A 12,380-nucleotide genomic window follows, 5' to 3' on the forward strand; every position below is an offset into this window, starting at 1 on the left:
TACTTCTTATATGTGAAAAGATCAAGGGATATTTGGTCTGTCATGCCATGACCCCTGTAAGATGAGATCAAAAGATCTACAGGGATCTCACTGTTTTTTTTTTCTTTTAGAGTTCTTTGCTGTATGTAAGAATTGTTTTTTCCAAATTCAGTTTTTAATGTTCTTTTGAGCTGCAATGTTTAAACATACTCAAGACTAATATCAGTACATCTACATTTCTGCAGTAACACATTCCAGTGCAGTTCTTATTGCAACAGGGATCCTTATGAATAAAAAGGTTCCCTAGTGTTTGGACAGGTACATTGATAACACCAAAAGTATTTTCGTGTGAAATAAACGAATGGGACAACACAAGTTGTGCTAAAAGTAACACAACATTTGTTATATTCATTAACGTGTTGTCATTAACTGAACACAACCATTTTTAGATTGTATACACAGGCCCGTAGCCAGGGGGGGTTCGGGTGGTTCGAACGATTCACTGTCAAAGGTCCAGAATTTAAGTCAGTTTTTTGTAGTGAATTTTTGTAATGAAAATGTGTACTTTTAAATAACAACTAGGGCTGTCACGATTATGTAATTTGGCTGACGATTAATTGTCTAGTAAATCATTGGGATTATGACGATTAATTGTCTGTTTTAAGGTCAGTTTATGGTTCTGCGTAGGACCTACGCCGTAACCTACGGTGTAGCCTACGCAGAGCCGCGTACCCTGTGCGTACCCTACGCCGTAGCCTGACGCGCACCTCTCCAAAAATGTAACAACGCGTCAACTCAACGCGGACCCTACGCGGACCGCAAGCGCTGTGATTGGTCGGTTTGGCAGCATCGTACTTCCTTCTACGCATTTCCGGCATCTTCTTCTCTGGTGTCTTCTTCCGGCAAGTTCAGAGTCCACAAAAGAACAACATGGTGAGCATCGACATCGACCAAGTTACTGAGCGTCTGATTGAAGAGGTTCGGAAATACACGCATCTGTATGACTCCTCTTCGGCGGACTATAAAGACTGTCAGATGGCGGCGAATTCTTGGAGAGAGATTTCCTCTAACGTCGGTTTGGCTTCCATTGTCGTTTGCAAACACTAGCATACACACACACAAAACATCGGCGAAGAAGAGCAAACCCATGAAAACACAAAGAGCCAACTAGCGTTTCGGCGGTGTAATTGCAGTATGACGCATACTCTCAACGCAGAAACGGCATAGGTCCTACGCAGAACCATAAACTGACCTTTAGGGCTTTGGCGATTATGGCGATTAATTGTCTGTTTTAGAGCTTTGACATTTAATTCTCATACATTTTTTATTCAGCTTTGAAATGACCATATTGTTCTGAATATAAAAAAATATGTTTTTTTTCTTGGAAATACATCGGAAAATATTGGTTTATCATATATGTGACCCTGGACAACAAAACCAGTTTTATGGGTCAATTTTTTTTAATTGAGATTTTTACATAATCTGAAAGATGAATAAATAAGATTTATATCGATGTATGAGTTGTTAAAATAGGACAATATCTGGCTGAGATACAACCGTTTAAAACTCAGGAATCTGAGAGTGCAAAAAATCTAAATATTGAGAAAATTGCCGTTGAAGTTGTTAATCAGGGGCACTGTAGCAGACCATCCACTCACAAAAATAAAGTTTTTATACATTTAAGGTAGGAAATTTACAAAATATCTTCATGGAACATGATCTTTATTTAATATCCTAATGATTTTTGGCATAAAAGAAAAATTGTTAATTTTGACCGTTAATCGTTAATGTTGTTTTGTCTTTTACTAAAAATGTTCCCATGCTACTTAAGACTGGTTTTGTGATCCAGGGTCACATATTTAAGGTTTAGGCTTTTAGCTGTCAATAATACAACCGCCAAATACTTGTAAATTAAGTAAATTGATCAGGAGTGAAGCCACCATTAAAATACTATCAGTCATAGAAAAGCTTCTAGTCTGTTTTTTTTCTCACTTACAAGACTACAATAAAATTTTACTTTTATGTTAATGAAATTTTGGTAAACTGGTTTTCACACTGAGATTAGCTTAAATAATAGTAAATTGTATTGCAGGTTATTTTTATGGTATATGCTTTAGTTTTTATTGTGTTGTGGTGGTACATTTTACAAGTATTACAATGCTTTACTTACAATAAATACACTAAAATATGTAATATGCAGGCACCACAGCTCCCCCTAGTGTCTTCTATAGAGATGTGCAATAATTGCGATGATCTGAAACCATCGCGTCTAGGCCAAACAGTTGCGATGAGATGATTATTTGATAATCGTGACAGCCCTAATAACAACTGCTAATAATTAGGATCATGGGCGTCAGTAGGACAAAAAATGTGAGCGCAAAAACAACACCACTTTATCAGCAGTTTCAGTGAGTAAGTCCTGTGGCAAGTAATGTTAGTTTTGACGCTATCAACGATCCGCCTTTCGCCAAACTAACTATTCTACATTTTCACATCACATAGGCCTATCATATCGTACGTCATTTATTTTTCAACAAAATGAAGTAAATATTTGAAAAATGGCTAACAGGTGTTTAATAATAAATGTATGGTAAGGTTAGGGATAGTAGGGAGGTCTTTTGTCCCAATTAGTTGGCATCCATTTAATAATTTGGTATCACTTTACAATAAGGGTCAATGAATAATCATGTACTAATATCTGAAAGAATACTTACTTCCATATGAACTAATGATGAGTGTAGAAGTGGATTAATCTGTTTTCACGTAATGACACACTTTAGGAAGTTAATATAGTAGGGAGTTGCATACGGCAACATTTTCATTTTTATTTTGGGCATGTTTTTCGATGCATGATCTCACAGCATGCCATTGTCAATTTTAGTCATATCAAATCTTTTCCCAAAAACAAAACTGTTGAAAGTGAAAATGCTAGGTGGCTAGTGTAACAGAGATCAGTGAGAGAGAGCTGTGCAAGTAAACCTGACTCCTCGGCATCAAGGATTGCTCTGTCGACAGACGCTTAACCTCCTTGTTAGAGCACTCGTCTTCCATAGCAGACAGACGCTGGTTCGAGACCCGCTCTATAGAGTAGGACCAGTTAGTCATTTTGGAAAACCACTAGCCACAGTATCAAGCCCTGTTTCGAGGTATACGTTTATCATTTTTTAACTTATTATTCATTATATTTATTAAAGTCAAATGATTTATAGCATTTATTGGTAATATTAGGTATAATTATTGACACCCCACCACAGACCTCACTAATTTTCAAACCCTGGCTACGGCCATGAAAGGGCTAACCTTAGGTAATACTGGAGTCATGAGGATTCATGTGTTATTACTGCCCAGGTTAACTACATGTTAGTACATGTTTGTTAGTTAATGTATTAATTAACACCTGAAAGTAAAACTCTTAAGACCCTTAATAAAGGACAAGGAGTTATTCTTAGTATTTGTAATGAGCAGCTGGATTCGTAGTGGTCCTCCGATTACACATTTGTATTGAGAGTGGGGCATTCACATAAACAGTGGTGTTAGAGCATACAAGTAGGCCTATTTGAACCTCATAATTAAATAATAAATGTGGGGGGAAAAGAAAAAAAGGTCCACTTTTTTGAGAAAAAAGAACCACCCCTTCCACAAGGCTGGCTACGGTCCTGATACAGCTACTGCCCTGGGCTCAGTTTTATTTTCTAGGTAAATTTATTAAACACTAACTGGTAGACATGACATCTGATATGTAGTCAGTGTAAAAAAGCACATTATAACCCACAATGCTTTGGGTGATTGGTGAAAATGGCGTAACAAATCTCATCTCTGAAAGACGCAAGGCTGAGAAAACCATCAGACAGTGTGATCTGAGGTTACTGTAGTTCATTCTGAAGAAAAAAAGTGTGCACAGAGATGTCCTACAGTAACCTCACCAAACACACACACCAAGTCAAACAGCCTGACTAATTTCCATATCTATCAACTTCAGCTTAGTTTGTGAGAGTCGTATGTTTGCTCTTCATGTGTCATATTAAAACACTTCGTCTTCAAAACAAAGGAGAGTTGTTGATCTCTTGATCTAAATTTCTTTAATCTTTTACTGTGATCCTTTTTTGTTTGGCTTTGATTATCATTGATATATTTTTTGGGGTATAACTTGGAGACCTCTTGCAATCGAAGTCTAATGAATTTTCTTGCGCAAAAATCCAAATGTGTGACAAGAACATACTATTTGATTTGAGGTATCGGTAATAGGGTGCAGAAAGTTATGTGAAGTTTAATTTTTAGGTTAGGGATTTGTTCCAATCCCTGATTCTTGCATTAGCAAAGAACCACTAATCAGTCTACATAGGATGTTAAGTGTCACAGTCAAGAGCCTTTATTCACTCTACAAAATAAATTGACCTTCGAAATGTCTTCTTTCACAGCATTTGCGCTGTTGACAACACTGTAAACCCAGATAATTTGGCAATACTCAAATATATTCCAAAATCTTTGAGTTTTAGAGATTCTTGGTTTAAGTAAGCAGAACCTTCAAATTTTGATTACTGTTAAGTTAAAGTTCGTAAGAAATCTTAGTTAGTGCGTCTTAAATATTTAATTTATCCTTTTTATGAAATTAAGTAGACAGAACTTAAACAAATAAGTACCAAAATTGCATTTTTAAGTTAACTAAACTAAATTCTTTTGGTTTCATTATTTTGCATATTCCTTAGTCTTAATATGCATAAATCAAACACCTTGATTTATGTAATCCAAAATGAGCAAGAAGAGACTGATCTCAGAACTGGCATTAGAACAGTTACTGCTCACTGGTGACATAACACATGTTACAGGTGAAATGTAGCTTCGCAGAGACTAGGCACATGCACCACTCTTCTAAACAATGGTAACCACAAAACTGAAAAATATGTCAAACTCTTCTAAATATCTAAGAGAAGTGAACATTAAACACTAACAAGTCTTTAACTTTACTAAAAACATATAAAATAATCATATTTTTTTATTTACTCTCCTAATGCAGTCTGACCCAAAGCATGCTGGGAATTGGGAATCCTTCTTGACCAATTGTTGAATTAACATGTTTAAATTAAGTAAGGAGCAAATAAAATGTTTGAGTTTTAATTAAGTTAATCAAAAATAATCATTACTTTACTCAAAAGTAAAAAAGTGTTTCATGAACTTAAAATATTTAAGTAAGTAGAACTTTTTTTTATAAAATTAAGTTTACATTACTTAATCTGTTTGATTATTTTGAACATTTGGGTTTACAGTGAAGATTGGGTTGTGCATTTGTGAGTTTTAAGAGGAGAGTGAGGGAATGTTGGAACGAGTAGCTATTGATTTATTTCCAAGACTGAACTCTGTCTTCTCTGAAAACACTTGAATTTCTGCTGACACAACTTGCTGTTGATTGATGTGTTTGTTTGTCTTTACATAAATTTCTTGTCATTTTCACATCCTGTTTCTATAGTGTAATGTAACTCCTAACCAGAGGCGGTAATTCGGAGGCAGGTTTTAAAGAAACAGTTGGAGGCCACCCATTTATCTTATAAACACTGTATTTAAAATCTTTATATTTTGGCAAGAAGTAAATTTGGCTTAAAAGTATGCTTTCCACCCTGTTTTTTATTTGTTTAAACAGAACTATTTTACAATCACTTAAAGATTCTTTTTTATAGGAATAAAGTAAATTTAGTTCAGTCGGACACTACAGGTGAATTAAGCCGCGTCTGCTCCATAAAGCTTGTGCTGTGAAGTTTCTTTTCAAAGTCAGGCGCCTCAGGACGATGGCGGAGACAAAAGGGCAAGAGAAGGTTTGTTAGCATTTCGTTCGTTTATACATCACAGAATTTGTCTTTGTTTTATTGTTATTGTGTATTTATCAAAGTAACAATTATTTTCTTTTGTGTTGTAATGCTTATATTATGTGATATCCATCTTATTCGTTTTTATTAATAAAACTACGTTAAATATAAGCGGGTTTGTCATAGTACTGTTTTATTGTTTATGGATTATTTGTCAGGAATAAAAATGAGCAAACATTTTGAGCATCATTTTGTTAAAAGAAAATGTAAGCTCAAGCTGTAATGATCTAATGTTAAAGATCAAAAATGTTGTCAAAAATTTATTAGTCGGTGGAGAAAATATTCATCCCTAAATAATACGAATAACATATTTTCCCACTTACCCCGATTACGACATTTAGAACATTCTGAGTGCTGCAAAAGCTCTGAGAAGATTTCCTTTATCCAGCGATCTCATAACGTTGCGTTTGATGCCATGGTGGCATATATTTCAATATAAAATATCTCTTACAGGATTTTTTTGCCCCCTATCTTGAAACTAAAGTTTCTTAAAGTTTCTTTTTAAAATAATTCTGACGACACTTATCCCCTTAATATTTAACCCTGGTGCATGCGTGGCATGATGGCAGGGGAAAATTTTCTTTTTCGATGGTAAGCGGAGGCCCCTTCTGTTGTGAGGCCTGTTTCAATTGAAACAGGTGAAATATAGCAAAGGCCGCTACTGCTCCAACAAACTAAAAACTACCAACTCACTGGTTATTTTTGCAGGATTACATGTAAACAGGGATTAGCATTGCATATATTTTTAACTAAGTAAATGATTCAAATTAGTAAATAATCTTTACCCACGAAAAACTCAAGAGAATAAAAGAAAATATGTTTGGATGACAAAGCATGACTAGATTAAAGAAGAGTGCTTTGTTCGCTGTAGCTGCCTACAAGTAAACACTAAAGATAAGTGTAAAATTGTTGTCGAGATTAAATGACATGGTTGGTATCCGATCCTGGTAATCTAATCATTTCACATCTCAGTGTAATCTCATACACATTATTTGCTGTACGTTAAAATTCACCCTTATAATGGGATAAAGGTAATTTTGTGATCTCCACTCAACACTTTCCTGTCAGCTCTTTACTATCATATTCCAATGAAGGCATAAAAGCCCCTAAAATGTAACTTAAAAAAAGAAAACAGTTTACCTGCATACAGTGCACTTGTTATACAGTGATTAAATAGTTGAAATCCATAGATTTACATTGAGGTAGGGATCTGACTGAGCCATATAGAGGAATCAGAATATCGTAGGGATATATGGTTGGGAATTGTGGAATCTTTGACTCACTCAAGGTGTAACCTACCACCTAACAATTATCTGGACTTGCCCTAGTAACTACTCAGAATCTCTTAACAATCAAAAATAGAATTACTGTCTTTGTAGCACACACATCAATACATTCATATAAAATAGGCACATAGATTCACCTGTTAGTGAATGAGGTGTTTCCTGGAGTCTGCTGGACTGGCTGTCTGCCTGTTTGTTCTCAAAACAGGATCTGTGTAATCAGAGTGGAAAAATAAAGAGACATGGTGAGATCTCTTTCTCCTGCACATTTAAATGTCTCCAATCAACTTCAGCGTTCTAGAGAAGCTCTGGTATCGATAAAGACCCTCATAAAGAGTCAGATCGGAATATGGCCACAGTACTTTAATGTCATGCTAAGCGGTATGCCCTGTGAACTGAATTGTAGTGATGTCTTACAGTGACCGGCCTGAGAATCTCTGCATGAAGTTGAATGTTAAATGTCTTGTGTGACAGTTTGTGACTATAAGGGCCCATCTCTTACATTGTCACACAGGTATCTGCCTCTAGTGTTATAGAGGTGCCAATGGAACATTCCCATATGTTGATTTTCCAGCCGTCCACCATGAGCAGAATTCCACCCGGCCACACCCTGTGATCATGAATATTAAAGAGCAGTTAAGTCTAATGTATGGTCATGCGTAGGACCTACCTACGTCATGCGTATAGCCTGACGTGCACCTCTCCAAAAATGTAACAACGTGCCAATTCGACGCGAAACGCAAGCGCTGTGATTGGTTTGCTTGAACCCCTCCCTCGGGTCAAAAAACTCCACGATAGCGTCACGTTTACTTATACGCATTTACGAATGAATTTTCGAAGTAAATTATTTGTTCTGTATTTAAAGGGGTGATATGACAGGGCTAAAGCGAATATTATCGTTTGCTTTAGATGTAATGCAATGTGTATACACGATTTAAGGTTTAAAAATGCTGTATTTTGCACATACCGTGCATGTTTGTATCTCCTCTTTGCCCCGCCTCTCTGAAACGTGCAGATTTTTTACAAAGCTCATCGCTCTGAAAAGCAAGGTATGCTATGATTGGCCTGTTAACCAGTGTGTAGTGATTGGTCGAATACTGCAAGCGTGTGACGGAAATGTAACACCTCTTACCATATTCGGAACATCAGGTTCCCAAGCAATTGTGCTGACAGGTGATAAAATGTCATCGGTACTTTCCTTATCAATTCGAGCCCGAATCTGATCCGGAAAATGAAGATGATCAACTTTGCCAGCGCGACTTGAGCAGGATGTAAAGGATTGGTAAGGTTTTTAAAAAATATATTATGTTAATTAGTTAAAAACTATAGCGAACTGTTTTACCTTTTATATACGACGTTATAAAGATTTGCCGTTAGTTATCAATCAGTGTTACGCCATGTCTCGTCGCAACTCAACATAGACAATAAACCCCATTATAAACATGACATTTGTTGCCTGTAGTTGGAACATAATTACTGATTATTAGGACTTATGTTGTCTTTTTTCATGTTGCGCGCGTGTCTGCATTTGCAGATCACACAAAGAAACAACATGCGCTACAAACACACGACAAACTCAACTCGCGTTAGTCCGTAACAAAGTCTTTTACAATGAAAATATACTTACAGGCTGCGAATCTGAAGCGCCAGACTGTCCTTGCGAAGTTGTAATGGTTGGAATTGCCCCACTTTTAACAGCTTTCATGCACAGCTGGCCTTGATATCTCCCAGGTTCATGAACCAATCATCTGTGAAATACGCTGCACACACTTGAGAGCAAGAGCAAACAAAGAGGCTTTCTTTTCGCAACGAAACACAGCGTCTCCACGACATGGCTGCGGCGGCGACGATACAATGAGATTTACAAGTACACCCACCTTACTTGCATATAGATTTGGGCGGTCTTAGTCAAGGCATACCACAAAATGACGTAAATTTGTGGGGGTGTGGTTACACGAGGCATTTCAGGCAGTTATGGGTGAGCATTCGCTTTTAGATAGAATGCATCTTTTGTTCCGACACTTTTTGCAATTTTATGTGTCTAATACATGCATAGGCAATTTATAACACACCAAAGACACAGACCTCCCTCAGGTCACAAAAACTCAACGATAGCGTCACGTTTACTCGTATGCATTTCCGAATGAATTTTCTAAGTAAATTCGTTGTTCTGTATTTAACAAGTAAAGCAAAAGTTTAAAAAAATTAAAAAAAAATTAACAAAAGTGACTGTTTCCTTACCTCTAACCAGTGTTAATTTTGACAGCAAATTTTGATTTAGTTTTAGTCATAGTCTTTTGACGAAAATGCAATTTAGTTTTAGTCACATTTTAGTCAACCCCATCATTTTAGTTTTAGTCTAGTTTTAGTCGACGAAATATGAAAAACATTTTAGTCTAATAAATATACATTATATTTAGTCTACTAAAATCTAAATGGTTTAAATCATTTACTTGGTGTAATTAAATGTTCCATACAAAGATTCAACTGTTTTGACATAATTTACTTCACCTTAGAATGAAATTAAACCAGGTCATTACCTTTATTTTTCAGAAAATTCCAGTAACTAGATATGCATTGTTGGAACGCAGAGTATTAGACCATGAACGACATGTTCCAGTTCGTTCAATTCCATTTGACTCAATTGACTCGTTAAGTAGGGCGTATTCATTCAGTTCATTCAACCAATGAAACGCTCTGACAGGGCTCACACTCAAAGGCTATTGGCTCATGGCATGCCTATTTGAAGAAAGAGCGCACTGTCTTTGCTTGAGACAGCAATGAATGAGAATAGCTTTCAAAAAGACATATTATATCAATTGTATTACATTTCTTTAGTCATGCAAACATGTTACATATTTGGTTGGAATGTACAGTTCGACTCACTTCATCACTTCTATAATCAGTAGAGGACAGCGCTGGTTTCTTTTGGCTGACTCTATGTTGCATTTCACGTTATGCAGCAGCTCCTGTTAAGTTAACATTGGCATATAAAACCTTTGAGCTTGCCTTCGTAATGTGTTTCGGGGTGACTCGCCTGCAGTCGCGCTTCAAGTTTGCGGCGTTTTACCGGCGATCGTGAAGAAAATAAGACGCTTTGTAACCCGCGTGGAGACACAGAATACATGTGTGTGCTTCCCCTTCTCCCAGAGACTTCTCTCTACCGTTTATATGAGATAAGCAGCACATGCGCGCAAACTGATGTCCGCCAGGTGGGACAAGAATATTTTCGTCTCGTTTTTATTAGTTGACGAAAATGTCAGTATATTTTTATTACAGTTTTCGTTATAATGCATTCATTTTTATTTAGTTATCGTCTCGTTTTCGTCAGTGAAAACATGTCGTTAACGAATACTTTTCGTCATAGTTTTCGTTAACGAAATTAACACTGCCTCTAACACTGCTTCTCAGTCAACGCACACAACAAGTTGCTTTTTCCTCGGCTCTTGTCTTGGTTACACAACCAACACTGACGAGTAGTGGTCATTGCCTGTCGACACGGACTACAACGCAGATGTATAAAGGAAAACCGGCATGTTGGCTACGGCATAGGTCCTACACACGACCATAAATTAGTCTTCATAGTGAATGTTGCAGGGTCTGTGCTGGGAATAGTAATTTACAGGGTCTCTCTGATGATGTCTCTCTATGAATTTAAACATGAAAGGCAGCTATCCAGTCTATGTACATACCCAGATGCTTAGTGTTTCTTTACAAAGTAGCATGTATGTAACATGTCTTTGGTTGTTTAGTGTGTTGTGGATATTTAGTCATTTTCATTTTAGTTTATTTTTACAGCGCTTATTACAATTTTCATCATATAAAAGCAGAGATCTGACAGACATACATGCTTAATCGATTCAAAAGGAGACTTTAATGTGCTAAATTGCTTACCTGCCTGAATTTCCCATTGGGACTAGTAGTGATGTGTTTGTTGCTTTTATTTTTGACAAAAATATTTACAGGTTACCAACACAGAGTAGAATTGTATTCTGAGAACAGTGAATCTGTGCATGTTGTTCTCATAATGTTAAGGAAGGAATGGTTGGACAACACAAGGTGTGGGAGGTAAGTCCGGACTCCAGAGCCTCGGGGACAGGCAGTTCTTGAATTTGTCAAAGACGTGTCCAGTAACTGCACTGATCGTCCTGATCATTTTGTTTAAGTTCTTGAAATGTACTGGTGTAGGATTGGATCCAGAGATCAGAGCCAATCAAAATTGTGATATAGGAGGAGGTACGACCAACCGGCCAGTAATGTTGGTCCTTAAAGTTCCTCAGCAGCTGCAGCTTCAGCACACAGGATGGGAGGTGTGTTCATCATGTTAGGGGAACGAAGGAAACAATGGCTCTTTTTTTATAGACTTACTAATTCCATCAGGCTGTGAAGTGTCTCCTATGTGGAGCTTTCTCAACTTTCTGCTAAAACCCAGCAGTCCTTCCTGGTGATGGGTCAGTAGTGACTTATTGCATGTGCAATTCGTAGAAGAACAGATTGCTTTGATTACTATTCTCTCAGTTTCAGTACCACATGGGTACCAGCCTGTATGTATTTACAAATGGTGTGCATTCCATTACTTTATATTGTGCTGGAGTTTGTAATGCATCCTTTAACATCTGTTACAGGTAGTTCTACCACAAATAGAGGACCAAGAGAATTGGTCTCCTGTGATTATATTAGCATTTACACTGCAAATGTAATTTGGAGATACAGTATGTGTCATAGTTCTGCCCCATCTTGTCTTGCTTTTCTTGATCTTGTGGCAGAGCCATGACAGAACCTCTTGTTTTATGTGGAGAGAGACTGTTTTGGCTGAGACTGTTGTGAGTTCCTGTCTTTTAGTTAGTCTAGTTTATTGTAGTTTAATGTCAAGTGTTAGTATTAGTCCAGTCTAGTTAGTCCTTGTTCCTGTTTCCATGTTTTGTGATGTCCCCCCCCCCCCCGTGGGTGTTTGTTTTGTATGTTTAAATTATTAAAGTCTTGTTTAAGACTTGGACTGCACTTGGGTCCTCTGTCTCTCACCTCACCCGAGAATCGTGACAGAATGGACCAGCCACTTCTGGACCGTTGATGCCGCCGGACTCCCTTCCAGGGTCGAAGCCGCCGGACTCCCTTCCAGGGTTGATGCCGCCGGACTCCCTTCCAGGGTTGATGCCGCCGGACTCCCTTCCAGGGTAGAGGCCGCCGGGCTCCCATCCAGAGTCGGGACCGTCGGACTCCTTTCCAGGGTCGAGACTGCCGGAACCCCGTCCAGGATCGA

The 12,380-nt window shown here is 37.5% G+C and overlaps 1 protein-coding gene and 1 long non-coding RNA gene across 3 annotated transcripts in view; one reads left to right on the forward strand and one right to left on the reverse strand.

Moving 5' to 3' along the window:
• Positions 1 to 1,190, reverse strand: part of LOC130567537 (uncharacterized) — a 199,246-nt gene extending 198,056 nt beyond the window's left edge. Inside the window, exon 1 of one of the 2 annotated variants that reach the window (XR_008964591.1) lies at positions 835 to 1,190. This is a non-coding gene — a long non-coding RNA (uncharacterized LOC130567537). Of the gene's footprint in view, positions 1 to 746 lie in introns of both variants that reach the window. The other variant, XR_008964592.1, reaches the window with a different exon arrangement.
• eepd1 (endonuclease/exonuclease/phosphatase family domain containing 1) overlaps positions 1 to 12,380 on the forward strand; it is a 39,809-nt gene that overhangs the window by 10,489 nt on the left and 16,940 nt on the right. The window lies entirely within an intron of this gene.

Source organism: Triplophysa rosa, linkage group LG16 (genome assembly GCF_024868665.1).
Source record: "Triplophysa rosa linkage group LG16, Trosa_1v2, whole genome shotgun sequence".
NCBI classification, from domain to species: Eukaryota; Metazoa; Chordata; class Actinopteri; order Cypriniformes; family Nemacheilidae; genus Triplophysa; species Triplophysa rosa.